A 26,156-nucleotide genomic window follows, 5' to 3' on the forward strand; every position below is an offset into this window, starting at 1 on the left:
AATTTTGCAACAGGTAATAATGGTATGGTCGGAGCCATGAACAGGCTCGGAGCAGAGGTCACTATAGGAGTGGATGATGGGAATGGTTCAGAGGATGTAGTCGGAACCGATAACGGGGTTGAAATGGGCGAAGTCAGTGCCGATAAAGACGTGGAAATACTTGGTCGGTATCGAAGATGTAACACTGATCGGTATCGAAGTTGTAGGTGGTGCCATAATGGTCGGTGCCGGGGTGGGCACCGATGAGGCTACCTCGTTAAACTTCACTGGAGCCAAGCTCAGAACTGATGGGGTAGTCAGCACCAAGGAGGCAGAACGATGTTCAGACGATGACTTATGGGCCTTGTGCTTGTGACCGTTACCTCTGTCACCAGCCAGTGAAGAGGGGACTGATCGAAGAAGTTTCTTATCCGAACCAGGAGGGGGTGAGACCTCCATCACAGAAATGGCCTCCAAGAAAGGCAAAGCCAGTAGGCCCTTTAAAATAAGTTTGTTACAATGTTCATTCAGCGTCCGCTGACTGAAACTAGCACAAATATCACACGGAGGTTTCGCCGACAAATGCGGAACCCCCAAACAGTAAATACATTCCTCATGGAGATCACTATTCGGCAGTTTACCACTGCAAGAAGAGCAGTGTTTAAATCCCATAGTTCCCTTCTTTTCAGACATTCCCAACACACTCTCGCACACAAGGGACAGAGAGAGAGGAAATGGAGGAGAGAAAAAGCAAATACCAACAATGGTAACAAGATACCGTAAAGGTAGAAAGTTAGAGATACCAACAATGATAAGAGAGAAATACCTGTGGGTAGAGCAGTAGTAATATAGAACAACAAGAACAAGTTATAAGGAAAAAAAACTTTTTCAAACTATTAAACACTTACAAAAAAAGCACTTAGCTGGAGAGCTCGGTGAAACGCTGCTATATGGCTGTGCAGCAAATGAGATCTGAGGTAACTGAGCAAAGGGCATTGTGGGTAGCAGCTTAGCGTGAGAGATTTTTGGTGCACGCAAGCTTAGTATAAGGCCGACTCAGTTCAGAGGGCTCGGAACCGAACCCATCAGTGATGAACAGCAGAAGATTAACAACTTCAGATTTTAGGTTTATCTTTAAAGAAGGAATAACCAATTATTTTGCAGAGGTCCTGAGAGTAAGTTAATACACTTTATAAGAGTAGTCAATCTTGGGATGACAAGTCAATGTCCTTCATAATATGTTGGAAATTTACAACTCTATGATCTTTAATGCAGTGTTGCCCACAAATGAAATTTTGGCTTCCCATGAAATAAAGGTGTTTTTTTGCATTTTGTCTTAAGATTCTTTGTAATACTGAAATGTATTAATAATTCAAACCAAATTTTAATGTCAACATTAGCATTAATGAATTTCCTAAAATTATTAAAGATACATTCACAGAGTTAAATTTTGAAGGTTTAGAAATACTGCACTGCAAGAAAAAACAGAATTTATTAGGATGGTCTTTAAAAGAGAGTTTGGTTAAAGAGTTATTCTCATGTAGGAAAACAGTTAAATGTAAAGATTTCTACTTAGAGATATAATTTGGATCTACCCTATTGAAAATTACTTTAAATATTGAGGCTTTCATATAAGTTTCGATATCTGGAAAATTTAACCCTCCTAATAAATGTTTATGTTCTTAATAAAGTGATTATCAGGGGGCATAAAGAAAGCATGGACTATATATATATTATTTTAGGGAGAAAAATCATATCTATTAATTGTAGCTTACCTTCAAAGGTAATGAACATCTTATTCCACTTATCTATATGCGTTTTAATTGTAATTATTACAATTAGTTGCTACTGTCTCCTCTATGGTACTACATAAGACAATAACCCAGATAATCAATAGAGTTTTGTTTCCCACTAATGTGATCTTAACCAATTTGTGTTTTTTTTTTTTTTTTATTTAGTAACATGTATTTAGATTTTAGTTTATTAAACTGAAGACCACAAATTGATTAAAAGTATTTTATTGAGATTTCTAACTTTGATAGGGCTACTTTTGAATATGATAATGTTAGCAAAATTATCATCTGCAAATAACATTACTTTAGAACTATATTGGTTTTGAATATGATGTTAGCAAAATTTCTGCAAATAACATTATTTTAGAAATATATTGGTAATGTATATCAGTACTATCAGTCTTTGGATTATGCCATATTAATATAAAAATAATTTATGTACCTACCATAACATTCCATGTTAGTTGTCCTTCATCTCGCCTTCCTTCTTGCTGCATGGGTTCAGAGCCAATCCTCAGCTCCGACTCAGCCACTTACTATAGCTCGAGAGCTCTTTACTGGCTCGAGGCTACCCCTTATCCCAGAATGCCCAGTGTCAGCTACTCAGATCTCGTTTGAGATACATAAATAAACCTGGATATACAGTTAATTGTATGGTTTGCTTGGTAAACAACGAATAAAGTAAATTAGCCAGTGAAACCATTGAGAAACTCCTCTCAATCCTTGAGGAAGGGGGAAGGAGGGAGGGACGCAAGAAGGAAGGCGAGATGAAGGACAACTAACATGGAATGTTATGGTAGGTACATAACTTCTTTATGTTAAGTTGTCCAATCTCGCCTTCGTTCTTGCTGGATGGGACAGCGTCCTTAGCAACTCAATCCTGGCTGGCTCATTGAACAGACTCTTCAGAACTGTGGAACCACAGGAAGCAGCAGGAGACAACATAATGATGCACGTACGGTAACTGCTCGGCTGGAATCTCAACAGAACAAAAAGATATATAGCCAGGAGAAATGGAGATAAATTAAATAATTTAATGAAAAACAAAGAGGGTAACATACACTACTATCTGTAATGTCCAAACTGGTTTCAGCTATATTAGCCTTCTTCAGTGGAAACATCAGACAATCATTAACATCAGTATATATATATATATATATATATATATATATATATATATATATATATATATATATATATATATATATCACAGCATACAGGCAGTAAATTGGTTAATTAAAACTGGTCATTAAGACTAAGTGGAAATAAAGCCCGTAATTTGATGATCCATTTACGTTCCTTAAAATTCAGTAAATTATGCCAACCCAGCTTATCCCTGCATTTACCAACAACACAATCAATGACCATAAATTTGAAAGAAGCAGAATTGTGTTTAACAACATGTTTATATAAAGCATTATTGCTGCGTTTATTCCTAATGTCACTAAGATGTTCCCCTATCCTGATACAGAAGGATCTGGATGTCTGCCCAACATAAAACAATGAACATGTGCAAGTAGCTAAGTAGATGACCCACTCCGTGTTACAATTGGCCCAAAAATTAATATTAAAAATCTCCGAAGTATTACGACTAATAAACTCCCTGGTGTGTTGGACCCTCTGGCAATAGGAACAATGGCCACATGGTATACAACCCACAACTGGGCCACCCCTCAATGTATGTTGAATGGAGACAGAGGGATTAAAACCCACCCTCTTATAATGGCTGAACAATGAGCCTAATGTCTGACCCCTCCTGAAAGAAAAAGAACATTTATCCCTCAGGCAAGAGTGTAATTTCTCTTCTGCCCTCAAAATATTCCAATGTTTATTAATGATGTCCATAAATTCTCGTGTGTTACGTCCATATGTAGTAATTAGACGAACTGGATAGTCAGAAACATCCTTATGTTTGTCTTTGTAATGTAACAAATCAGCCCTGTTCTGATTAGAAGCCCAATGGCAAGCAGAACTCACCGTACCTTGGGGGTAACCTCTCTCCCGAAACCTACATATTAAATCATTACGGGCAAGCTCAAAGGTTTGTTGATTTGAACAGATCCTTCTAGCTCTTAAGAATTGTGACTTGGGGATATTCTGGATGATATGCTGTGGGTGGAAGCTGGTGGCATGTAAAAGAGAATTGTATTCATGAAATTTCCAATACATCCATGTCGAAAGAGTATCATCAGGATTCCTGCTAACCTCAACATCAAGGAAAACAATCCTCATTTTATGATAGGTTACTTTAAATTCAATTCCCCACACATTATCATTAAGATAGCAAACAAATTCCTGAAGATAGATTTCGTCCGACTTCCACACCATCCAACAATCATCCAGATAACGCCTCCAAATGTCCAATTCATCCATGTATATATTGTGATTTGGATCATAAATCATAACCTCTTCAATATAGGCCATAATGAAGTCAGCATAAATGGGTGCAAAAGAAGCACCCATTGCTGTACCCTTAACCTGCCAAAAGCATTGGTCCTGGAAATAGAATATGTTACTGGTCAAAACGTATTCAGCCAGGCATACCAAACAGGTATTATATCCTGGCTGGTACAAATCAGATCTCCCCAACCAGTAATCCAAGGCCTGCAAACCTGCCCAATGTGGAATATTAGAATACAGAGAGGTTACATCCAAGGTACATAACAACCAATGAGGCTCAAATTGTGTATCGCAAATGATGTCCAAAAACTGAGTTCCTGAATTCTAGCTCTTATCAGAGGTAATAAAGGTTTAAGAAAATGTGTTAAATATTCAGACAAGGGTTCAGTAATAGAGCCATGTCCCGATAAAGTAGGTCTCCCAGGGGGGCATTTAGCATCCTTATGTAATTTAGGTAGGAGATAAAAATATTGTTTACACAGAGATGAAACCTTCAATTGGTTTCTATCTGACTCAGTTTATAATGCCCTCTTCCTGGGCTTGTATCAGGAATGAGTCAGTTTTGGTTTGTAAGTGATTAGTTGGGTCCAATGACCTAGACATATAATATTTTTTGTCCCACAGTTGTCTCATAGCTTCTTTATTATATTCAGCCTTATCTTGAATCACTACCGCCCCACCCTTGTCTGTTTGTACAATCACAATTTCTGTATTGTTTTTAAGCTCATCTATACATTGTACCTCTTCTTTAGAGAGATTGTTGTAAGAAACCTGAAAACCCTTTAGAATACAATGTAAATCCTTCAGGACACTAGCTTGGAAAATGGAAACCGAATGTGACATAGGTGGAACAAAAGTTGATTTTTTAAATCTGAATCCCGGAACTGTAGAAACATTGCCATTTGTGAAAAACAATTTCAAATTAAGAAGACGACAGAAATTGACTACATCTTGTGCCAAAGTATATTCCGGGACAAAAAAAACAGGAACAAAATTCAGCCCTTTGTTGAGCACTTTAATTTGTAAATCATTAAGAAGTACAGATGAAATATTATGAACATTGGTACTTTGTATTAGTGTTCTATCATCAGTTTTAACAGGCCTTCCAAGCCCTCCGTGGGTTTGACATTTGTTATGTTTCCTCCCCACCTTGTCTGTATCTGAACCCAAAGGGTGTGACAAACTCCTCCTCTTGGGATCCGGTGATGCGTCAGTGTGGTTTCCCTCCCCTTCAGTGTTAGAGGACGTATCATCCCCTGATGTACAGATCAATGAATCAGAGCTTCTTTTCAGAAATGATTTCGGACTTTTCCTCTTGGGGGTCAAAGATTTATTCTTAGGAAGCCTGAAAGTAACATTCCTAGAAATATCAAATGGCTTACCCCTTTCATAATCACCTATGTCTCTTTGAAACTTCTTCAATTTTTTGTCCTTTACAATGTGTTTTAACTTTAATAACTCAGTGGTTAACTGATTTACACAAGAAGAAAAGAAACCACAAGATTCAAATTTATTGGCCTCAATACAGATAGTTTCAACTTTTTGAATACCTAGTTTAACCACCCGTTCATAAAAATTGGCCAAAGCATCCATAAAATTCAAGGATGCTGATTGTTGAATATGAGTCCATTCATCCGTTAATTGTTCATCAATATTGTGTACCAGGGGTTGTACTTTGACCCTGAGGCCACGTGGTGTTATTTTTTTTTATACTGGTAAGCCTTGAATAGGTGTAAATGCCAAACATTGGTCCGAAGACCTTTCATACCTTTGCCCAATTTGGCAAATAATGATGCACATAGCTTATCTGGTTCTGGGGTACACCCCGAAGAATCATTACCCATATTGGTTGTTCCCAAACCAAAAATGGTTAGGTCATTCATATCAGAAGCTGAACCTTTAACAAGCGGAGTTAATGCCATACTCCAAAAAATACTTGATACCCAAAAAAATATATGTGTATATATGTATGTATCCCTACACAAAAGTATAGATGAGTCAACAATACTGTCAACAGCAAAGAATGTGTAATTAAATCTATCAAAAAAAACTTATAAGGCAAAACAGGGGTAATGCACACCACACAGCAACTGTTATCTTATGTCTCAAAACTACAGACACAATCTGTTTATATAATAGATCATACAGATAGACATGAGATATAATCATGGGCATAATCACAACAACATATATATTAACATGTATATTACAAAATCTCACAACTATAGGAATCAAAGATACAATAGACAGCCCTTGTGATACGTCAAAAATTACCAGATAATATCACAATGCTGCGTATCCAACTATTTAAACAACCATTCAGTATTTATAAGATCCAAAATGATTTAGTATAGATGTGCATCTAATAATGATACAATGGCTAGCCCTTGTGGTTATAAAATTCCAAATCTATGTGAAAATATAACCACTTTGCTGTGTATCATAGTAGTAGAAACCATCCCATAAGAGTCAGCCCAATAAAGATTCTATACAATATCATAACCACCTGTATATTCCAAAAAGGGACAGCCCCCAAAAATATGCATATAAAGCATAAGTTCCACCTTCTGGTTGGTGTGACAATCTCCAGATGCTGTGTATTACCCTTTGGCGATTATTCTGATGTATTGATTCTGGTCTTGTCTTCTCTTGGGGGCCTAGTCTCCTTAGTATTCTTTTTTACTTAAACATATAGCCTCTGGGTGATACCCATGTGGGGCTTATTCAGTGGGGATATATATTATTAGTATTTCGTCAGTATTCCAATTTTTTACCTCAATTTGGGGCGTCTCAACTTTTTTGCTGACAGCAATTTATGTGTATTTATATTTATTTTTATATTTACTGGAGATTATCACACCAACCAGAAGGTGGAACGTATAGGTTCATAGGTTCATAGGTTCATACTAGGCTATCTGCCCTAGGGCATTTATAAGCCTAGCCAGAATGTGTTTGGCTTTCGCCACCCATTTTAAATTTATTTTGCTATGCCCTTTTTCGAGGTTAGTATACTGTGCCTCTGTCTAGCAGTGACACAGAAGTGATACCCGGGGTAAACCTACGATCTCCCATCCACTCATCAAGATTCCTCTTGAAGAGAGTCAATGAGGGACTCTGCCTAACCTGGACTGGGATTTTATTCCAGAGTGAAGGGAGCTATGAATCTGTCCCTCCAGCATGTCCTATTTATTTCAGTGCTGAGGTTCAAGTCTCTCGAGCGCGTAGCTTGATGGGATTTGGATTTTCTGAGGTGCAGCATGTCCATTAATTCCGGGTTGGACATGGCTTTATACGCCAGGCACAGATCGCCTCTGAACAGACGGTATGCCACTGAGTAGAGCTGGAGTTTCTTCAACCGGGCAGCATATGGCATCTGTTTGAGCCCTTTGATCCTCTTGGTGAGGTACTTTTGGGGTCTTTCCAGTTGCTGCAGGTGTCTGGTAAGGTACATCCCAAAAGGGGCATTGTACTCAATTATGGGCCTGATGAGGGATGAGTAAAGAGGCACGATGACCTCCCCTGATCTAGATGTGAATCCCTTCATGATTAGGTGGGCTATATAAAATGTTTTTCTAACCACTTTGGCCACGTGGTTGTCAAATGAGAGATTGCTATCAACTTGGGTCCCCAGGTCCCTAATTACTTCTTCTGTACTTAATGGATTACCACCTATGTGGTAATTTGTGGGCACTTTGTTTTTGCCAAAGGGATGACTATACACTTTTGGCATTTAGCTTGAGGCCATGGCTCTGGCACCAGTTGTCTGTTTCTATGAGGCCCTTTTGGAGGATGCTTGTGTCGGCTGGAGAGTCGATTATGGCGCCCAGTTTGCAGTCATCTGCGAACTTGGTCAGCCACAGTCCTTCCGTGTTGGCCTGTACCTCCAAGAAATATATACCGAACAAGAGAGGTCCCAGGACTGAGCCTTGTGGGACACCACTTGTAACTGGTTTAGAGTCTGACATGGCTCCAGCAATTCTAACCATGCGGGTTCTGTCCTTGAGCCAGTTTGCAATCCATCTAGTGACATAGGGGTTTATATTTAAGTTGGTGAGCTTATCTATAATGCCCGAGTGGGGTATTGTATCGAAGGCTTTTGCGAGGTCTAGGTAGGCTGTGTGGACCACCTTCCCCTCGTCAATGGCCTTGGTGACTGTTTCAAAGAAATCAACCAGGTTTAAGAGGCAGGATCTGCCCTTAACAAAGCCGAACTGGGTAGGATCCAGTGTTTGTAGGTCCCCAATATCTTTATTTATGAGGTCCATGATGATCCTTTCCATAGCTTTGCAGACCAAGCTAGTCAGGCTTATGGGGCGATAGTTTCCGGGATCCGTTGAGGCACCACCTTTATGGAGAGGGACCACTGTTGCTGTACGCCACTCTTTGGGCACATATCCTGTAGTAAGGCTGAGATTGAACAGTAGTTTTATGTTTGGGTTTAGCTCTTCTTGGAGTTCATGTAGGACGCAGCCAGGGACACCATCTGGTCCCATTGATGCTGTGTTTTTTGCTTTGGAGAGGGCGGCTCTTACCTGAGCATCTGAGATGTCAGGGGGGCAGCACTCTGCTGGGATAGATATTTGCCCTTTTGGTGGGGGGGGGGGGGAGAGAAGTTTGCGCTGAACCTGTCAGCTAGGATGTTGGCAATGTCTGTGGGTTCGGTGTATTTTTTGTCATTTTGGACTAATTCTGAGCATATCTGGGAATTACCACCCAGGTTCCTAACATAACTAAAGAAAGCCTTGTGATCATCCTTAGTGTCCTGTGCAATTTTTCTGCATATTTTTGGGGGCTGTCCCTTTTTGGAATATACAGGTGGTCATGATATTGTATAGAATCTTTATTGGGCTGACTCTTATGGGATGGTTTCTACTACTATGATACGCAGCAAAGTGGTTATATTTTCACATAGATTTGGATTTTTATAACCACAAGGGCTAGCCATTGTATCATTATTAGATGCACATCTATACTAAATCATTTTGGATCTTATAAATACTGAATGGTTGTTTAAATAGTTGGATACGCAGCATTGTGATATTATCTGGTCATTTTTGATGTATCACAAGGGCTGTCTATTGTATCTTTGGTTCCTATAGTTGTGAGATTTTGTTATATACATATTAATATATATGTTTTTTTTTATTATGCCCATGATTTTATCTGATGTCTACCTGTATAATCTATTATATAAACAGATTTTGTGTCTGTAGTTTTGAGACATAAGATAACAGTTGTTGTGTGGTGTGACTTACCCCTTTGCCTTAAAAGGTTTTTTTGATAGATTTATATTTAATTACACATTCTTTGCTGTTGACAGTATTGTTGACTCATCTATACTTTTGTGTAGGGATACATACATATATACACACATATTCTTTTGGGTATCAAGTGTTTTTTGGAATATGGCATCAACTCCGCTTGTTAAAGGTTTAGCTTCTGATATGAATGACCTAACCATTTTTGGTTTGGGAACAACCGATATGGGTAATGATTCTTCGGGGTGTACCTCAGACCCAGATAAGCTATGTGCATCATTATTTGCCAAATTGGGCAAAAGTATGAAAGGTCTTCGGACCAATGTTTGGCATTTACGCCTATTCAAGACTTACCAATATAAAAAAATAACACCACGTGGCCTCAGAGTCAAAGTACAACCCCTGGTACACAATACTAATGAATTAATGGATGAATGGACTCAGATTCAACAATCAGCATCCTTGAATTTTGTGGATGCTCTGGCCAATTTTTATGAATGTAGGTATTCAAGAAGTTGAAACTATCTGTATTGAGGCCAATAAATTTGAATCTTGTGGCTCTTTTTCTTCTTGTGTAAATCAATTAACCACTGAGTTATTAAAGTTGGAACACGTTTTAAAGGACAAAAAATTGAAGTTTCAAAGAGACATAGGTGATTATGAAAGGGGTAAGCCATTTGATATTTCTAGGAATGTTACTTTCAGGCTTCCTAAGAATAAACCTTTTACCCCCAAGAGGAAAAGACCAAAATCAATTCTGAAAAGAAGCTCTGATTCACTGAGCTATACATCAGGGGATGATACGTCCTCTAACACTGAAGAGGAGGGAATCCACACTGATGCATCACTGGATCCCAAGAGGAGGAGTTTCTCACACCCTCTGGGTTCAGATACAGACGAGGGGGGAGGAAACATAAAAAATGTCAAACCCACGGAGGGCTTGGAAGGCCTGTTAAAACTGATGATAGAACACTAATACAAAGTACCAATGTTCATAATATTTCATCTGTACTTCTTAATGATTTACAAATTAAAGTGCTCAACAAAGGGCTGAATTTTGTTCCTGTTTTTTTTGTCCCGGAATATACTTTGGCACAAGATGTAGTCAATTACTGTCGTCGTCTTAATTTGAAATTGTTTTTCACAAATGACAATGTTTCTACAGTTTCGGGATTCAGATTTAAAAAATCAACTTTTGTTCCACCTATGTCGCATTTGGTTTCTATTTCCCAAGCTAGTGTCCTGAAGGATTTACATTGTAATCTAAAGGGTTTTCAGGTTTCTTATAACAATCTCTCTAAAGAAGAGGTACAATGTATAGATGAGCTTAAGAACAATACAGAAATTGTGATTGTACAAGCAGACAAGGGTGGGGCGGTAGTGATTCAAGATAAGGCTGAATATAATAAAGAAGCTATGAGACAACTGGGGGACAAAAAATATTATATGGCTATGCCATTGGACCCAACTAATCACTTCCAAACCAAAATTGACTCATTCCTGATACAAGCCCAGGAAGAGGGCATTATAACTGAGTCGGATAGAAACCAAGTGAAGGTTTCATCTCCGTGTAAACAATACTTTTATCTCCTACCTAAAATGCATAAGGATGCTAAATGCCCCCCTGGGAGACCTACTGTATCAGGACATGGCTCAATTACTGAACCCTTGTCTGAATATTTAACACATTTCCTTAAACCTTTATTACCTCTGATAAGAGCTAGAATTCAGGACACTACTCAGTTTTTGGACATCATTTGCGATACACAATTGGAGACTCTTTAGTTATTATGTACCTTGGACGTAACCTCTCTATATACTAATATTCCACATTGGGCAGGTTTGCAGGCCTTGGATTACTGGTTGGGGAGATCTGGTTTGTACCAGCCAGGATTTAATACCTTTCTGGTATGCCTGGCTGAATACGTTTTGACCATTAACATATTTTATTTCCAGGACCAATGCTTTTGGCAGATTATGGGTACAGCAATGGGTGCTTCTTTTGCACCCATTTATGCTGACTTCTTTATGGCCTATAGTGAGGAGGTTATGATTTATGATCCAAATCACAATATATACATGGATGAATTGGACATTTGGAGGCGTTATCTGGATGATTGTTGGATGGTGTGGAAGTCGGACGAAATCTATCTTCAGGAATTTGTTTGCTACCTCAATGATAATGTGTGGGGAATTGAATTTAAAGTAACCTATCATAAAACGAGGATTGTTTTCCTTGATGTTGAGGTTAGCAGGAATCCTGATGATACTCTTTCGACATGGATGTATCGGAAATTTCTTGAATACAATTCTCTTTTACATGCCACCAGCTTCCACCCAAAACACATCATCCAGAATATCCCCAAGTCACAATTCTTAAGAGCTAGAAGGATCTGTTCAAATCAACAAACCTTTGAGCTTGCCCGTAATGATTTAATATGTAGGTTTCGGAAGAGAGGTTACCCCCAAGGTACGGTGAGTTCTGCTTGCCATTGGGCTTCTAATCAGAACAGGGCTGATTTGTTACGTTACAAAGACAAACATAAGGATGTTTCTGACTATCCAGTTCGTCTAATTACTACATATGTACATAACACACGATTTATGAACATCATTAATAAACATTGGAACATTTTGAGGGCCGAAGAGAAACTACACCCATACCTGAGGGATAAATGTTCTTTTTCTTTCAGGAGGGGTTGGACATTAGGCTCATTGTTCAGCCATTATAAAAGGGTGGGTTTTAATCCCTCTGTCTCCATTCAACATACATTGAGGGGTGGCCCAGTTGTGGGTTGTATACCATGTGGCCATTGTTCCTATTGCCAGAGGGTCCAACACACCAGGGAGTTTTAGTCGTAATACTTCGGAGATTTTTAATATTAATTTTTGGGCCAATTGTAACACGGAGTGGGTCATCTACTTAGCTACTTGCATATGTTCATCGTTTTATGTTGGGCAGACGTCCAGATCCTTCTGTATCAGGATAGGGGAACATCTTAGTGACATTAGGAATAAACGCAGCAATAATGCTTTACATAAACATGTTGTTAAACACAATTCTGCTTCTTTCAAATTTATGGTCATTGATTGTATTGTTGGTAAATGCAGGGACAAGCTGGGTTGGCATAATTTACTGAATTTTAAGGAACATAAATGGATCATCAAATTAGGGGCTTTATTTCCACCTGTTCTTAATGACCAATTTTAATTAACCAATTTACTGCCTGTATGCTGTGAGAGAGAGATATATACTGATGTTAATGATTGTCTGATGTTTCCACGGAAGAAGGCTAATACAGCCGAAACCGGTTTGGACATTACAGATAGTAGGGTATGTTACCCTCTATCTTTGTTTTTCATTAAATTATTTCATTTATCACCATTTAGCTGGCTATATATCTTTTTGAACCAAAGGAAGCCCTGCCCCGGGAGACCACATCTACTTTGTAATGAGAAATGAATGTATGAGGATCTGCCCAAGTAGCTGCTGCACAAATTGAATCTATGGGCAATCTAGATTGAAAAGCTACCAAAGTAGCTACTGACCTGGTTGAATGACCTTTGGGTTTTGCTGGAAGATCTTTTTGCCGCAAATGGTAGGTATGGGCTATGGTGTCTGATAACCATTTAGACAATGTTACTTTAGAAACTGGAAGTCCTTTGTTGTTAGCAAATGAAAGGAACAACTGATCTGATTTTCTCATCTCTTTAGTTCTATGGAGATAGAAGCATAGTTGTCTATGCAAATCCAATTGGTGTAATCTGTATTCTGCCTTTTTGGAATGATTAGGGAAAAAGACAGGAAGTTCAATGGATTGATTCAAATTGCGTTCTGAACAAACTTTAGGTAGAAAAGATGGGATGGTTCTCAGAGAAACTCAGTCTTTGTGAAAAACTAGGTATGGAGGGCAAACACAAAGTGCATGAAGTTCTGAAACACATCTGGCAGAAGTAATAGCAACTAAGAAGAGAGTTTTCCAAGAGAGAAATTTCAAGGAACGTGATGCTGCTGGTTCAAAGGATGGCAGTATCAAGGAGGCCAGAACCAAATTGAGATCCCAAGGTGGAAGGGGCTCTTTCACTGGGGATCTAAGTGGAGATGTACCTCTCATGAAGGCCTGACTAACTTTGTGAGACATTATGCTGGAGTTAGAAACTTCAACATGAAAAGTTGAAATGGCAGCTAGTTGTACTCTGATGGTAGCAGCCACTGCATCAGAATGAAACAATTCTGCTAAGAAATCCAAAATCTCGTGTACAGGAGCTGTAAAGGGATCTAAATTCCTGGATTCTGCCCAGTAAGAGAATCTTTTCCATTTGCTAGTATAGACTTTCCTTGTATTTGTCTTATGGAAGGAAACAATATCACGCACTGCTGGGGAAATATTGGGTAGCTTGGCTAGAATTGGAAGTGGAGTAACCAAGCTGTGAGCTTGAGAGATTGGAGGGATTGGTGTAGCCCACCTGACTGATGAAGAAAGAGGCCCAGTACTGGTTCCAGAATACAATGCTGGGCTAGAAGGTGGGGGTGAAGGAAAAGAAACCAAATCTGTCGAGGCCAATAGGGGACAATGAGGATCATTTTGCAACCCAACAATTTTGCTTTCTGAATGACTTTTGGAATTAGGGGAAAGTGGGGAAATGCATGAAGGAGTCCCTGAGCCCAATCGTGGACTAGAGCGTCCTTGGGTGTCTGACCTGGAGGAGGAACAATGGAGAAGTAGCTGCTGCATTTGTTGTTGAGGGGAGAGGCAAAGAGATCGCAGCAAGGCTGGCCCCATTTGCGGAAAATAAGATCCACAATTTCCTGTTTCAGAGACCACTCGTGAGGCATGAGGATAGCCCTGCTGAGCCTGTCCGCTATTATGTTGGATGTCCCAAGGATATGCGCTGCTGTCAGAAAACGTGAGGAAATCGCCCAACGCCGCAGTCTGAGGGCCTCTCGGCACAAGGTGTAAGACCTGGTTCCACCCTGTTGATGTACCAAACCACTGACATATTGTCCATCTGTATTGCAATAGTCCCTGCAGGGAGAGAGTCTTGAAGAGCTTGCAATACTAGGAGCACCGCTCTCATCTCCAGGACGTTGATGTGCAAGTGGTACTCATAAGGCTGCCAAGTGCCTTGGACGATCTTCCCTAGATAATGCCCCCCACCCTATCAGAGAAGCATCCGTGGTCACTGTGGCGACCAGATGGGGTTCCATGAAAGGTCTGCCCTGAGTAACTAGTGGGGAGACCATCCACCAGGAAAGGTGTCTTTTGCAAGATTCCGTAATTAGCATCATGTGAGACATGGGTAATTCCTGGAAGGACCATTGTGTGAAAAGAAGCCACTGAAGGATTCTCATGTGAAAGTGTGCTAAGGGAACTAGAAGAATGGCTGCTGCCATGGACCCTAGAGCTTGAAGAACATATTTGACTTGAATTCTTTTGTTCCTCAGGAGAAGTGACACCTGTTTTCAAATAATGGAAACTCTTTCCTGAGGTAATTTTACAATAATTTTTCTTTAGTTTAACTCTGCTCCTATGTATGTAATAGACTGACAGGCCAACAAGGCAGATTTTTCAAAGTTTATTGTGATGCCTAGTTGAGCACAGGATGTGATGGTGTAATCTCGTGCCTCTATAAGTTGACTACTGCCATGCATTTGGTGAATACCCTGGGGACTGTGGTGAGACCAAAGGGCAGAGCTCTGAATTGGTAATGACTAGCCCCTAGCCAGAAGCGTAGAAATCTCCTAGACTGTCTGTCCATTTTTATATGATAGTACGGGTCCTGAAGATCTATGGAGCACATCCAATTGTCCTGACTCAGAAAGGGGAGAATGGACTACAGTGTTACCATCTGGAACTTTTCTTTTTGTACAGATTTGTTTAACCTGCTGAGATCCAGAATTGGTCTCCAGTCCCCTGTCTTTTGGGCACTAAAAAGAATCTTGAGTAAGTTCCGGATCCTACTTGGTCTGCGGGGACTTTCTGGATGGCTCTTTTTTCTAGTAGTCTTGAAACTTCTGTGACTGCCTGATCCCTTAGACTGGGTGGAACATCTGGCATGGACTTTTGTGAAACAAAAGGGGGTTGATGAAAGGGAATCTTGTAACCTCCGGATATAATGGCTAGTACCCATTTGTCTTTTGTAATATTTTGCCAAGTGGTTGGGTACAATGAAAGCCTTCCCCTGACTGCCTCCAGAGTTGAGCAATTGGGCATACCTTCAGGGATGTTGATAGGGCTTGGAAGAGAACGTATCTGTCACCCTGCTTTTGTGGACCCCCTCTGCCATGAGGGCGGCGTCGGCCATTGTTATTATTTCCCACTCTGCCCCTGGGGGAAAATTCACCACGTGCATCAGGCAAGCATCCCCAGGATTTTCAAAACCACATCTTTCCACCCTTCTGACCCTTTGGGTATGGTCTGGTAGGAGTGGAAAAACAGACTCTGACATCAGAGAGTGTCTTGCCTTTCTGCTGGCACCTGGTAAGCATGTTTTTCACCTGAGGCCCAAAGAGACAGGAGCCATCAAAGAAGGTATTGGTAAAGGACGCTCTGAAAGATACTGCAAACTGACACAGCCGTAGCCAAGAATGTCTCCTAAGAGCCACTCCTGTTCCTGCAGCTCTACTCGCTCCATTGCCTGCGTATGAAATAAGCTTCATGGAGGAGTTGACTATTGAATCAAGAGTCACCAGCTGGGTAGCTACCTTGGCTGAAACTCCCTCAGCTGTGGGATCTTGTAGGGTATCTCCAAGCTCTTTTAGGAGATCCCTCTGGAGCCTGGTAAAATGGGAAAGATAGTTCAGGGACCTAAGGGAGAAGGTAGCTGATGAGAACTTTTGCTTCCCATATCTGTCCATCGTCCGAGAGTCTTTATTCGATGGGTGGACAGACGAGGAGGTTTCAGCTAACTCTCTCTTTGTGGCTGCTGCTACCACCATGGCATCAAATGGGACACCTTCAGTCAAAAATTGTTTGTCATGGACAGCTGTGATAAATTTATTGGGTCTCCTTGGGACAGGTTCCATTGAATCTGGAGCTGACCAAGCCTTTTGAGACACTACAGACATAAGTGGATCAAAAGGCGGAGCCACCCAGGAGGTGGAAGGTCGGGAACCAAATGCATCCAGGTATATAGACTCGTCCTCGGAGGGGGCTAGGGAAGTCCAGCTACGCCTCTGCCTGAGAATCTCAAGGATGTCAGAAAAGGAAACATCTTCAGAGGGGGACCATGGGGACCCCTCCAATTCATCCAGGTCTGTATCTGAGGTGACAGACTCAGGGGAGTCTTGGTGCTTCCTCTTGCACTTTTTCTTCCGGAAAGCCTGCTCAGAAAGCTCTAGGGAAGTTTCGGAAAAGGAGGGTTCATCTAATGGGGTGTCCTGGGGCATAGGTTCCCTACACTTTGCGGCTGGAGGAGGAGCAGAGGTTGTCACAGGCACAAAGGTGGACGGAGCCGATGGAACTGATAGTGGGGCTGTCTGTGGGGACAGCACTCTCCGCATGACCTTAAAGACGCCACGGTCTCGACATAAGGAGGGCTCCAGCTCCGAAGAGACAGAAATTCCACTCTGCGCCAAGGCCGCCGGCTCCAAGGCCTATGTGGGAGCAGAGCTCAACTAAGCCGAAGCTCTGAAAGGGAGAGCTGGGTCGGACAAGGGTCTGATGCCACTTCCCCCCTCGAAGCAGACAAGAGAGCTTCAGTGCCCAGATACCTCAATGGAAGGAAGAAGCGAGGCAATCGGAGCCGAAGAGGATGTCATCGGAGCCGAAGGAACCACTATCGGAGCGTCCATGGACTCCAGCTCCGAACTAAGCACAGTCAGAAGAGGAATCGAAATCGAAGCGGATGAAGCTGAAGCCTGTTGAGGCGAGCTAGAAAGCATTTTAGCAAGGGCCTGTGACTTCAGCAACCTACTGACCGCTCTCTCCACATCCTGATCTGATATCTTCGAGGATCGAGAGGAGTGGGAAGATGAGCGATGAATGGTCTTGCTTTGAAGTACGGGTGATTGTGTCACTGAGTGAATCGGCTCCAATGAAGGAGACCTAGCTCGTTTGTGGCTCCGAGACAACTCCGACGTAACAGTTGGAGCTGACGAAGGAGTAGTTTTGTCAGTGCTAGATGGCACCGACACACTTGCTTTGTCAAGCTCACGGGTCGGTTCCGAACATGGAGCTGACGGCTTGACAGGTTTCAAAGGTTTCACTGGCTGAGATGCTTTAGCCAGAGAATCCTATTTTAACAATCCACGGAGGATAAGCTTGTTTTTCTGCTCCTGCAAGACCCTTGGACTAAAGGCATGACAAACAGAACAAGAGTCCTGCAGGTGCAGAGCCCCCCCAAGCAGTAAACGCAACTAGTGTGCCCATCTGTCAGAGACATCTTCTGACAGCATGAGTCACACTTTTTAAAACCAGAGGTTTTAACTTCCTTAGACATTTTTCCAAAAAGACAAACTACAATAGTAAACTAAAAATTAATAAGGACCTTAAAGAAGAGCCTCTAACTTAAACGGCTGTACTTGGGGGGGGGGGGGGGGGACTCTCTAAGTTAAACGAGTTCAGGGAATAACAGAAGGCCTAGCAACTAAGGGACGATGGCCAACACAGCAGAAAAAACCACCACAAGGACGAGATAAGGAGTTTGCAATAAAATAAACTTATAAACTACTATAAGAGAGAAAATATATATCAAAATGTAAGCAAATTATTTTAGTTTAACAGAGAAAAAGGTTATACTAAGCCTGAGCCAGTACTGATCGCAACTAAAGCTGCAATGAGGTCTGGGTAGCGGACACTGGGCATTCTGGGATAAGGGGTAGCCTCACGCCAGTAAAGAGCTCTCGATCTATAGTAAGTGGCCGAGTCGAAGCAGAGTATCGGTTCTGAACCCATCCAGCAAGAACGAAAGGCAAGATTGGACAACTTAACATCAAAAATTTCATAGGCACGTGCAAACAAAACAGGGGACATGGGACAACCTTGTTTGGTGTCTTAAGGGGATAGATTCTGAAGTGAAAGAACCTAGCTTAACATAAGCTAAATTATGTTTATTTATTTTTAAAAAAAAGGAAAATGCAAAAAAGAGGGAAAAATCAAAAAGATTTAAAACTTTAAATAAAAAAATCCCACTTTAAAGAGTCAGAAGCTTTTTCAATATCAAAGCCTATTATCAGAGCTTCTTCATTACCTCTATTCAAGAATTCACGAAGAGTTAATATTTTTCTAATACTGTCATGAGTATATCTGTTATATACAAAAACCAACCACAACCTATAAACAAGAAACCAGCAGCACAATGACAAGTAACGGACTACCAGCGAATAATATCCATGGATATTATTCGCTGGTAGTCCGATACTTGTCATTGTGCTGCTGGTTTTTTGTTTATATCCGTTATATACAAATCCTGATTGATCTTCATTAATTATAGGAAACACTGGAACTTTTATTCTAGCTACAAAGATGGACATAAAAATCTTATAATTATTATTTAGAAGAGAAATAGGTCTGCAAGAACTATAGTATTGAGTGTCTTTGTTATCTTTTGGAATGGAGGTAATTAACGAATAACTCCATGATGTAGGAATGTTACCTTGTGACTGAATTTAAATTGATGTTTTGTGGAAAAGGGAGGTGATATGAAGGAAAACATTTATATTTTATTTTACATTTGTCAACCGGGAACGTCAGACTTGGAGCGAGCCATTTTTCAGCGGAGGCCAGGGGAGAAATGCTCCAGACGCACGTCTGTGTAATGTGTGAGGAAACCGGAGCACCCAGAGGAAACGCACACAAATGCAGGGACGACATGCAAACTCCGCACAGAATCGAACCAGAGAACCTCTTGTTGTGAGGCGACAATGCTACCGCTACACCACTGCGCCATCCAAAATATACATCTTCAATCTGTAAAGCTCTTTCTAGTGGTGAGATTCAAACCTTGCGGTTGAAAGGCATATACCTTACCACTGAGCCACTTTACTATTTCTTTAGTTACATCATCCATTCCTGATGCTTTATTAGGTTTAAAATTTTTTATTTTATCTGCGACTTCTTTATATGAAATTTGAGATTGGAGGTCTGTTTTTAATTTTTCTTGGATTTTCTTAATATTAGGAAAAGACAGGTTTAACATTGAAAGGTTGGCTTCTAAATGAACAGGTTCATTGTGATCTTTATATATTTAAAAGCATCAAGAACATCTCCAATGTCAGATACTTTCTTTTTTGTACCTTCATGCAATAATTTAACATTATTATTAGACATAGAATGCATTTTGTGTCTACATTAGAACACCGAACGCTCAAAACTTGGGTATTCTAATATCGACCCGGTTTCAGCAAACTTTTACTGAAGAAACAGAAAACAAAATTTTTCCTAGGGAAAGAATTTGGTTGTCCGTTTCTGCTGCTTCAGTATTTTCAGCGCTGTGGTGGAAAGTTACAGGTCGGGTTCAGGAAAATGTGTGATTGTGTGGACGTGAGGGTTAGGGTGGGTTAGGTGAGTTAGGGTTAAGGCGCGGGTCAGGTAAGTGTGCGATTGTGTGAACATGAGGGTTAGGGCCGGGTAGGTGAGTTAGGGCGTGAGCGAGGTGACTGTGTGATAATGATAGACCTTAGGGTTAGGGTTTGGGTTAAGGCAAGTGAATAGTTAGTGGTGTATGTATAGTTTAGTGTAGGGTTAGGTGTAAGAGTTTAGGTGTATGTGTGTAGATTGCTGTTTGTTTGGTGTGCATTTTGGAACAGAAAATTTTTTCCCTAGGAAGAAAATCGCTGTTCTGTATGTTCGATGTTTTAAATTTTCGATTCATAGGGTTCAATATTAGAACACTCGAAATTTTGAATGTTCGATGTTCTAATATAGACCCTGCATTTTAACCCTCACTGATAAATTATGCATATGTTTGGGTAATAAAGCACAGAAGTTAAATTTTTTAAATTTTTCCAGTGCCAAATTGGTCTTATGCAATAAGATTTAAAGACATTTTTGTTTAGCTCTTCTATTCACTTTTTGTCATCAGGAGTGTTTTTGGAAGCATTAGATTTAGCTGACAGAAGCTGAGAATGATATTTTGTAATTCTGAATTCCAGTCTTTAAGTTGATTTTTGAACTACGAGAGTATTTTACCAAAAATATAAGCTTTTAAAGCATCCCAAATCATGACTATGTTAATCCTCTGGTGTAAGATTTGTTTTAAGAAAAAACTGCAATTCCGAAGTAAGGCAAGGTTTGAAGTCTTTCATTTTTGTTACAAATGCTGGAATTCAGGTTTAGAGATTTAGCCTTTTATAGTCAGTTTCAAACTTGAGAATATGGGAATCATGATCAGATATAGGGGTAAGGGTATACGGTAAAATGTGAACTTTTAAAAAATAAATTGTGAGAGACTAATATTCTATCCATTCTAGTGTGGGTATCAAATCTATGATCTTCATGTGAAAACTTTAATGAGCTGGCATCCTTTACATTAAATGTATCAAGTAGGTTAAGTGACTCAATCCTTTTTAATAAATTTTGCAGTGGAAGTGAGTATTGGTGATCGCTTATTAGTAGTATGAGAATTATCTAGAATACAATTAAAGTCACTACCTAATATTAAATTACCCTTCTAAGTGTTTGTGATGAAATCTAGATGTTTCGTTGCCATCTTTACCCAGGTACATATCCTATTATTGAATTTTAGGATAACAAGAGAGGAGTCCCTCTTGGTTTTCATATCTTTAAATAATTTGGGAGTTAATAATATTTTTCTTCCAAAACATCATTACTCCCTAGTTTTATATTTGTAAGAGAAATGAGCAAGTGTTAAGTAGCTACTGGGATTCCAAACATCTATTTCAGATATTATGAAGTCAGTTTCTTGAAGAAAGACTACTTGCGCTTTTTATTAACGTTCAGATATCTTATCAAGTTTGATCTTTTCCTTGGATTATTTAAACCATTAGTATTTAAAGATAGTAAAATTAATTTCATAAATGTATATAAAAGAAGTTTATAAGGTTATTAATATTTAATACTGAATCCCAATAACTCTCCTTCACACTGTAATAAAAGGAGTACCTAAAATTTGGTGATACAAACAATATACAGCTTTTTATACTTAGGAAATTAAGAAGTTATGTACTCACCATAACGTTCCATCTGAGTAGGTATCTTCATTTGTCTGCAACCTTTGGGATACGGATCCGATCTCGGATCCGAGCCGGCAATTTGTATCATAGCATAGATCTGAGCTCCTAGCTCCTCCCCTTACCCATAATCCCCTGCCTACCCTGACTGACCTCAGATCAAGTTTGCCCCATAGCACAGCTGATAAAAATGTCCCAAAGGGAACAGATGCTAATAACCAGAAGAACGATCATTTTGGTCAGGGGGAAGGAGGGGGGGATGGTTGCAGACAAATGAAGATACCTACTCAGAAGGAACGTTATGGTGAGTACATAACTTCTTAATCTGAAGTAGGGACTTCATTTGTCAGCAACCTTTGGGACAGAGTCCCCAGCTTCCTAAATCTTGGGTGGCCTTCATGGAAGGATATTCCGGAGCACCGCAGAGCCAAAGGATGCCCTACCTCAGGAGACAACATCTATTTTATAATGCCCCAGGGTAAACAATAGAAAGGAGATTTTTTTGGAAGCTAGGAATAAAACACTCATTAGTAGGGGTACATTTAATTGCAACAGTTATGGCATTGTATATTTAGCAACATGCAACTCTTGCACTTCTTTTTATGTGGGAAAAACAGAAAGGAAATTGAGATGTCGTATTTATGAACATTTGTATGAAATTAAAAAACAGAATACGAAGAACGCATTGTTCAGACATCAAATTTCTTGCCCACAAGCAGTTTTCTCTTTTTTTGTGTTGGACTCTGTACCCAAGGATATAAGGGGTGGACTATGGGAAGACAGATTGGAATATAAAGAGTTATACTGGCAAATAGTATTAGATTGTAACAAATTTCCAGGTTTAAATGACTATTTGTCTATTAAGCCAGTTTTAAAACTCAGATCAGCAAAGTTGTAAGTTATATGTATTTACACAACTAAGCCACTAGATGTCAACATTTTCCATTTCTTATATAAATATACATTTTGTATTAAAAACAGGGTAATGGTTTTAAAATTAAAGTGTTTTTAATTAGTAATATTCATTATTAAGAATGTATTTTAAACATAAGTATGTTTACCTTACACAAATCAGTAATTTAAATACTTTGTTTAATCAATTACTTTCAAGGTTGTTTGTATGAGTTTTTATAAAAATGCTTGCTAGTTTAAATTATTTTTACTAATTGACAATCAACTGCATTATTTTTGTTAATTGGAAGGGGTATAAAACTGGTTAGGACCTTAATTAAGTGTTTTATGCTTATTCTGATGAAGATAGTTGATCGAAAACGTACTTTGGATTTCCAGCGTTATTTATTGCATTCAATAAACGGAGTTCTGGTGGAGTGCGAGCTTCCTTGTGGTGTCCTTGGCAAAATTTCAGTGGTTATTAGTTTTATTTATTTTGCCTTCATCTCTTGTTGGTATCTATTTTATAGTGGCTGATAAAGGTGTGAGTTGAAGCCCAAGTGGCTGCGAAACAAATGTCAGCCAGTGGAACCCTAGCTTGAAAGGCCGCAGATGTGGCAACGGCCCTAGTAGAATGAGCATGGACTCCTTGAGGTGCAGGCCTTCCCGAGCTCTGATATGCTAAGAGAATACAACTCGAGATCCATCGAGAGAGAGAAACTTTAGAAACTGGCTTTCCGAAATTACTTTTGGCAAAGGAGATAAACAACTGATCGGATTGCCTATGATCAGCAGTTCTATGAATATAAAAACGTAGTTGTCTGTGTGCGTCTAAGGAATGCAGCTTGTACTCTCCTTTGTTTTGAAAGTTGGGTAAAAACACTGGGAGACTGATAGATTGATTAAGGTTTGCTTCTGAAGATACCTTAGGTAGGAAGGACGGATTGATCCTGAGGTAAACCCTATCCGGGTGAAAGACCAAATATGGTGGTTTGACACAAAGAGCTTGCAATTCCGATACTCTTTTGGCTGAAGTTATGGCCACCAAAAAGGCTGTCTTCCAAGAGAGAAATTTGAGATCAACCGTGGCCGCCGGTTCGAAAGGGGGACCAGTCAAGGCCTGTAAGACTAGGGATAAATCCCATGGAGGTACCACCTCTTTGACTGGAGGTCTAAGGAGGAAGGTACCCTTGAGGAAGATCTTACACAGTTTGGAAGTGATAAGAGGGCCAGACTCTTGCCGCACGTGATAGTATGAGATTGCTGCAAGTTGTACCTTGACTGTGGAAGAACTAGCCCCCTGGTGAAAGAGAGAGGTTAGAAAATCTAGAACCAACGCTATCGGGGCTGTAAAAGGGTCTAAACGACGGTGTTCTGCCCAAATGGTGAAGCGTTTCCACTTACTCTGATAAACCCTCCTGGTGGAAGGCTTGTGAGCTGCTACAAGAATGGCTTTGACAGGTGAAGAGATCCCGGGAATCCTTATGAGGAGTGGAACTGGAGCAACCAAGCTGTCAGCTTGAGGTTGACCAGGTTTGGAGTCGGAAGATCGAGAGGGTGAGAAATGAGATCCGGGAGGGGATCCAGAATCCATGGTGGATACACTAGTTGAGACCATAGGTAAGGGAACCACGTCTGACGAGGCCAGAATGGGGCAATGAGGATCATCTTGCTCCCCAACTGCCTGGCTTTCTGCAATAATTTCAACATCAGGGGAAGAGGAGGATAAGCATAAAGCAGACCGGGAGGCCAAGCATGAACTAGAGAGTCTCTCGGGGACTCCCCCGGAGGGGGGATCAGAGCGAAGTAATCGTTGCATTTGGTGTTTGAAGGAGAGGCAAAAAGATCGCAACAACGTTGCCCCCATCAGGCAAATACTTGCTCTGCAACTCGAGGGTTGAGAGACCATTCGTAAGGAGTCAGGATAGTACGACTGAGCCTGACCGCTAGAATGTTGGACCGTCCCGGAATGTGCGTTGCTATGAGAAAGCGGTTGGTGGAAATCGCCCATTCCCACACTCTCATGGCCTCGCGGCAAAGGGGGTAAGACCTGGTTCCCCCCTGTCTGTTGATGTACCAGACGACTGACATGTTGTCTGTCTGTACTGCAATCGTCCCTAACGGAAGAGAGTTGTGTAGTGCCTGCAACGTCAAAAGCACCGCCCTCATCTCTAGGACGTTGATATGCAAGGAGGTCTTTACGTCGTTCCACGTGCCTTGGACTGTCCTACCTGAAAAATGCCCCACCCCCACCCCAGGCGAGAAGCGTCCATGGTCACTGTGTCGACTGGCGGTGGTAGTGAGAAGGGACGTCCCGTGTGGAGGTTGGGAGACTGGAGCCACCACACGAGCGACCTTCTGCAAACCTTGCTTAAGGAAATGGGATGAGACAGGGACCATTGTACCTGGAGGGTCCACTGCAGGACCCTCATGTTCAACCGGGCCAATGGCAGCAGAGGGATTGCAGCCGCCATAGATCCTAAAGCCCTCAGGACCAATTCCGCCGAAGGAGTTTGCAGTTGAAGGATGGCCTGCACATGCAACATCAGGTTCCGAAGCCGGTCTGGAGTCAAGAACGCAAGCATCTGTCTGGAATCCAGTCTCGCCCCTATAAAATCCAACACCTGTGTAGGGATCAGAGAGGATTTGGTCATATTGATGGTTAACCCTAATAGTGGAGCCAGACTGAGGAAATAATCCCTGCATGAACAAAGTAGATGCCTTGTTGGGGCCGTAAGGAGCCAGTCGTCCAGGTATGGAAAGACCTGAATTCCCTGGAGTCTCAGGTGGGCCGCTATTATCGCTAGGACTTTGGTGAACACCCTGGGGGCTGAGGCGAGGCCGAAGGGGAGGGCCCTGAATTGAAATTGACTGGCTCCCAGCCGGAAGTGGAGAAACCTCCTGGAACGCCTGTCCACTAGAATGTGATAGTACGCATCCTTGAGGTCTATGGAGCACATCCAGTCGTCCTCCCGCAATAAGGGGAGGACGGATTGCAACGTGACCATTCGGAACTTTTCTTTGGGTACCGCCAGGTTTAGGAGAGAAAGGTCGAGGATGGACCTCAAGTCCCCCGTCTTTTTTGGCACCAGAAAGAACCTGGAGTAAAACCCTGATCCGATTTGATCTGGGGGGACGGGCTGGATGGCTCTTTTTTGCAGAAGCTGCTGAATTTCTGCAGCAGCCGCCTCCCTCTGACTGGGTGGTACGTCGGGGAGGCCTCTGATTCTGGGGGTTACGATAAAGGGAATTTGGTAACCTCTGGATATGATACGAAGCACCCAGCGATCCGTTGTTATGGACTCCCACATTGCTAGGTGCCTCGAAAAATGCCCCCCAACTGCCTCCAGAGTGGAGCAGCCGGGTAACCCCTCAGGGGTTCTGCGTGGGCCTCTCAGAGAACGGTTCTCTGGACCCAAAATTCCTGGGACCCCCTCTGCCTCTGGGGCGGCGTCTTCCCTGTCCTCCTCTGCCACGAGAGGACTGGTTGTCCTGAGCAGACTGGGATTGATGCGATTTTCGGAACCACATCTTCTGACCCTTTTGGTTCTTGGAAAAGGACCTCTGGGGCACAGAGAAGCGGACTCCGATGGCAGACAAAGTCTTCCCGTCTTTCTTGCTCTGGACAAGAGTGTCACGAACGGTTTTGCCGAACAGTGCAGAACCATCAAAAGGGGCATTCGCGAATGACGCCTTAAAGGG

At 41.2% G+C, this 26,156-nt stretch overlaps 1 protein-coding gene across 1 annotated transcript in view; it reads right to left on the bottom strand.

The window, feature by feature from the left end:
• UBA6 (ubiquitin like modifier activating enzyme 6) overlaps positions 1-26,156 on the bottom strand; it is a 2,440,735-nt gene that overhangs the window by 1,341,421 nt on the left and 1,073,158 nt on the right. The window lies entirely within an intron of this gene.

The sequence above is a fragment of the Protopterus annectens genome, chromosome 2.part0, assembly GCF_019279795.1.
Source record: "Protopterus annectens isolate FY-2018-M chromosome 2.part0, PAN1.0, whole genome shotgun sequence".
Classification (NCBI taxonomy): domain Eukaryota; kingdom Metazoa; phylum Chordata; order Ceratodontiformes; family Protopteridae; genus Protopterus; species Protopterus annectens.